Below are 6,058 nucleotides of genomic sequence, written 5' to 3'. Positions count from 1 at the left end.
AGGGAAACTGACAACCCTAGCCAATTAAGACTGGAGAAGAGTGCACCGACACGAGCGGGGTTCGAACTCACAACCTCAGTGTTGACTTGCTAGTGATTACGGTAAGTAACTACTTAGACCACTCGACCACCAAGGCCCCGCTTGTCTCTGTATGTAAATCGTACTATTACGAATGTCTTTAAAAGAATTAGGAATAAATGAGCACTCAGGTTATCCCACATACCAAAAAAAAATCATAATTTAACAAGGATGAGATTTTGGCAAATCATAAGTCCTTCATGGCTTCAATGAACATTACATTGAACAGCAAATCGGATGACTTACCTTGTTTGTATTGGATACCTAAACTTTAAATATTCCTAACAAACAACGGTTCATTGCATGTTCGACGAAAGAATTGTCCATTAGATTGACAAAAATTCCGTCCGCAGTTTAAGAAGCTTTTCGGAAATACTGTGAAACTGTTTACTCGCGTAGTGGTATTAACCATATGTGGATTCTAAAAAAAAACTCTAAAGAAATTCTTAATAATTTTAAATCTAAAAGAAGTAATCCACAATGCTTTTCAACATAAAAATGGTAGCATACGGCATATTTTGTTAATAGTGAATAAAAAAGTAAAACATGCTACACAGAGGATCAAGTAATCAATATGCTGGAGTTACTTATTGACAACATATTTGTTGAATTCGGAGGTAGACTTTTTCAACAAATTGTCGGCATTCCTATGGGAACGAACTGTGCGCCTCTCCTTGCCGACCATTTTTATTTTCATATGAGTCGGAGTTCCTTCACACACTTGTCAAAAACAAGAAGACCAAAGAAGTAAGATAATTTAATTTCACATTCAGATATATTGATGATGTTCTAGAGTTTGAGGTAAAACCCCGAGAATCTCACCTCCTAGAAATTTGAAGTGCCAGGATGTTCGAAAATATGTATTGTTGAACAAATGAAAGATCAATTATTAAATAGAAACAACTATGCATGTATGAACTGGTTGATACCTCCGTTATTCAGAACTCCCGAGTTCCATGTACACTCCTTAACCGGATTAATGGAGATGTGTTACTAACATATGTACAACCCACCACCAAGGAAATATCCCCAACCCAACACCACGGGAGTGCTAGGACTCTGGGAAGTCTGTTATTTTGGTGGATGAAGCCGAAGTTATCAGAGATAATCAGCGGGAAACTTGGCGGGAACAGATAAACCGAAGAGATGTCTGAAGATTGATCCCCTGATCAAAGTCGGGGGCCACTTTGACCAATCGAGGCACCCAAAGTACACATTCTAGTTTAAACTCTGATCTAGGTACCAGGGATGTGTGTGGAAGGGTGATCTAATGTAATGAAATTTCCAGCGCCCCGAGTCAGGATGAAACCCGGGACTTTCAGCACTGTAGCCGCCTGTCTTAACCACTAGAAAACCAACCCACATATGGAAAGCCGATTTTTTTAATTTTCATTTGACCTAATTTACAAAATATATATACTGTTAAAAGGGCCCAGTGCGTTGGCTAGAACTTCCTAATATTGTGCATATATTTAACTAATACATAGATAAAAATGACATCAAAGGAATTTGGGTAAACTTCTCGTCTTCTATGTTTACGGAGGGCTCAAGGTGCCACTTTGATTTTCAAAATATATAGTAACAATCTACCGGAGACCGTTGAAAAACCAGTGACACCCCCTGATCGTTCAATATCAATAACATTTTATAATCGTTTAGACTACGTTTGTAGAAATAAATTTGATAGTATCCGTCTATATATACACAATTTAAAAGAATATTAAATTGTATGGACATTGAACGACCAGGGGTCTCACTGTTTTTTCAACGGTCTGCAGTAGATTTTCTATTTATTTTGAATATCAAACTGGCACTTTGATCCCTCCATAAACATAGACGTCAAGAAGTTTACCCAAATTCCTGTTGATATAATTTTATCTATATATTAATTACATTGTAACTATATGCATAATATTATGACGATAGAGAGATTAGGAAGATTTAACCAACGCACTAGGCCCTTTTACCTGAATTTTCGAAGATTTCAAATTAAAAATTGACACCGTCTGTGCATATCGAATATGACATTTTTTCTGGGAAATCCTTTTGATAGGATCTGTATATATACGTTGTCTAAAAGATTAAATATGTTTATAGACATTGAAAGACCAGGAGGTCTCAATGTTTTTTCAACGGTCTCCGGTAGATTTTTACTATATATTTTGAATATCAAACTGGCACTTTGAGCCCTCTCATTACAAACTGCATAGATTCTGAAAAGATTTTTTTTTTTGGTGCTCCACCGATAAGGTCGAGCACAGATTTTATCTGACAAGACTCTACATAATCTCGACAGTACTTAACTGTACTAAACTGTACTCGACTTTGGTCTCGACTTTACTTAATAAGTCTGATTTAGTACTTGATAATCTTGGTATAGCCTGAATATGTTCTCTACAAATGCTCTACCAGTCTCTACCAGTCTCGACGATTCTCCACTCAGTCTTGACCAGTCTCGTTGCCACATGTGGAATCATACCAAATTTTCTTATTGTATATATGTTCGGGCTTTGATTGATAATTTTCTATTAAATGTAAAAAAAGCTATTGCATAACGTGTCTGGCTTCAATCATTTATATGCGTGAATAAAGTATCTGTTATCAATCGATAAGAAGTACGTAAATGCATTGGACCCCAGTCAACAGACTAACAGTGGGCCAACGTTGGCAAATTGTCGGTCCGTTGGTCGACCGTTGGTGTTGGCTGCACAACATTGGCCCAACGTTGGCAAATTGTCGGTCCGTTGGTCGACCGTTGGTGTTGGCTGTACAATCCATATTATTATCTCATGTTGGTTATAAATAATCGGGCCAACGTTGGCATTACGTTAGTAGCAACATAGGGCCGATATGAAATTTTGTTAATAAAAATTGATTATGAAATATTTTACGCTTTATTTCTCTTGGGAAGGCGGATGATTTCGATTGCTGTATGCTTTATAAAAAGTTAATGTTATACCGAAAGGGTTTATCAACTGAAATTACATTTACAACTCTATGTTGGGCCAATGCTAGGCCAACGTTGATCCTATATTATACTCTATATATAAGTCAGGTAAAATTTATACTGGAATATCATTACTGTAATAAAAAAAAATATATCGTTAACATAGATTGCCTGGTTAAAAGTTTAAATTTATTGCAATCATTATTTATTATAACTTTATTCATTAAACTTTGTGAAACATAATAATTTAGCAATTATATACAGAGTGATATTTGATACAGCCAGTCTGTTAATCAAGCACATTCTGATAAGGTTGACCATATGTTAGACAAATTTCAAAGATAGTTGCTATGGTAATTAAGTTTATAGGAAATCTGAATGTAATGGGATGGTCACTTTTGTTGTTATTTCCTGTTGTGTATTTGTAAGAAAGCAGTGAAACGAAGAAAACAAAAAGAGAAAATCATATTATCTGAGGTTCAAAGAAAAAGAAAGTGACATGTAAGTTATAACTTTAAAAATTCTGTTATATATACGATTGTGGATGACAAACTTATATGTTTTTTTTTTAATCTGAGGGATGTTGTTCAAAATTAAAACATATAATTTCTATCATTTTATAATGTTGATCTTGAAGTTTATACGTTTCTGGCGAAATATTTTCTAGATTTTGTTTAAACCATTTCAATCCTAAATAATCATGAAATATTTGCCACTGAACATTAGTATCATCAAACAAATTGTAAATTGTTAATATTTTAATGTTTTATTTGTGAAATCTATAACGATTGCATTTATCACCAATACTGAAGTTAATGGAAAAAATCTGTCTTAAGATGTACCTTGTTCCGTAATGTTTCAGAAATGTGGTATAATGATTTCTACTTCATAGAAATATAAATGAATTTGTTAGTTTTATTATTTCTAAATCGCATGCAAACATATAGGATATATTTGTGAAACCTGATCATATACACACTTGCATGTGTAACAGTGTTTTAGATATCAAATAGAGTATTTATTTATTAAATTCATTGCAAGAATGTTGTAATTTATATATAATTATACGGACTCGACTGAATTTAGTTTTTTTTCCTCGGCAAAACTTTTGCAAAAGAAAACCGATATTTGAATAGTTTGTAGGAGTAAATATCAGTCCCAACAGCTGACGCTTGAAATTTAAAAAAAAATAGGGGGGATGTAAAAAAAAAAGACTATACCACACATAAGGATATTTATAAAAGAAAAAGACTATAAAGATTATTGTCTGAATTACTTGAAGTAGCTTTTCTTTTTGATATACAATTTTACATTTAAATATAAATTTATAGGTTAGGTATTTGAGTACTACAGAAGACAAAATAATTCAGAGGGCAAAAGGAATAATACAGGGCTAGGAATAATAGAAATTATTGACAACATCCTGGCTAGAAAATGCATGGGAATGGAGATGGGAAAAAATGCATTCTACCATTTGATAGCCTAGAATGAATAAGTTTAAGAAAGTAAGTTAACATAATAGCCATCATTTATGCTACATCGGATTCGAATTTTACAGATATATATGCATAAAATGTTTAATACTACCGTTAATGCTAGTGTATTTAGATTTGACTCTGTGTTTTTTTTCAACAAGTTTTATTTATTTACTTAGAACGTTTTTGACAAAGTTTCCTGTATCCATTTCTACACTCAATTGTCCTGCTTAACCTAGCTAGGGAGGTTAAGTCTAGCCATTATGGTAAAGCATGCAATATGCCTTTTGCCTTGGATTGTATAGGCTAGGGAAAATATCAAAAAAGAGTATTTTTTCTAACTATTGTAATGTGCCAGGGCACCGGAAACAATGCATTTTTTGTCTCTTTGTTTATTTTTTAGGAGGATTTAATATATTCTAAATATACATACATTGAGTACTCATTTATTCATTACTTTATTACAGAGGTACATGTAGTGAAATAACTTTTATAAAGATATGCTAAACTGGATATTAAAAGGATGTAACATTAGACGGAGCCAGAAATAGTGACAAAACAAAGTGTAGCAGAAAACAAAAGGAACACTCTTGTGAATAAAAACCATGTTGGAATACAGAACTAGAAAAATAGCTGTATAAAATGAATTATCAAGGCCGTCATACAGAACTTGGATATTGCAACATAAACTGTAATGATATTATCGAATGGGATAAATGAATTATCATGAATAGACTTTAAAATTTTCATTCTATAGATCTGATTTAGCAACGTATAGATACAAAAAAAGACTTTTTTAAAATTTGCTGGTTGTCTAGCTAATAATAAATTATATTTAATCATACCTTTGTATTTATATTATTTAAGAAAAATAGGTAACATGGATACGTTGATTGAGTTCATACAAATATGGGTATAAAATTCAGAAGTACAATTCCTGGAAAGAGATTGATTGGTTGTTGGTTACTGAAACGTCCATTGACAAATATTTCATGTATGTTCAGGAAGATTGAGAGAAAATTGCAAAATACAAAATTTTCGGGTAGTATATAAGACACAACATGGTATAGTGGATCTGTAAAACGCAATAATTGCAACATTTAAAAAAAGTATTACTTTCGCCATTTTGAACTGATGTAAGAACCAGGAATTATTGCAGTTGTTGTCTGGAAGGGATTTTAGTATCCTTCATATGGATAGAAAAGTTTACAGATTGAACCAACAGAGTGCCAACGTTTGTTAACAGTTTGTTTTACTACGTTGGCCCAACGTTTGTTCAACATCGGCAAGTATTATTCCATCATTGGACCAACGTTGGGCCAATGTATTGTATAAAACCTTACAACGTTGTGCCAACGTTTAGCCATCACGTTGGGCCAACATAGGGCCACTTTGCACTTATACATTGGGCCAACGTTTAAAAACAACGTCGGGCCAATGCATGTAGATACGTTGGGCCAATGTTGTGCCAACGTACCAATGTTGTCTGGGACACGTTATCAAATGACCACTGGGAAATATATGTATTAGAATAATGAGAAGAGAGAGGTTTCGGATG

General features: G+C 33.4%; 1 long non-coding RNA gene across 1 annotated transcript; it reads left to right on the top strand.

The window, feature by feature from the left end:
• Positions 1-3,020: 3,020 nt before the first annotated feature.
• Positions 3,021-5,344, top strand: LOC127700155 (uncharacterized). Its single transcript, XR_007981475.1, has 3 exons — positions 3,021-3,526; positions 4,357-4,530; positions 4,968-5,344. It is a non-coding gene; the product is annotated as an uncharacterized LOC127700155 (long non-coding RNA).
• Positions 5,345-6,058: the final 714 nt, after the last annotated feature.

The sequence above is a fragment of the Mytilus californianus genome, unplaced genomic scaffold (assembly GCF_021869535.1).
Source record: "Mytilus californianus isolate M0D057914Y unplaced genomic scaffold, xbMytCali1.0.p SCAF_49, whole genome shotgun sequence".
NCBI lineage: Eukaryota > Metazoa > Mollusca > Bivalvia > Mytilida > Mytilidae > Mytilus > Mytilus californianus.
The sequence above is the reverse complement of the archived record's forward strand: the minus strand, read 5'-3'. Positions and strand labels throughout refer to the sequence as shown.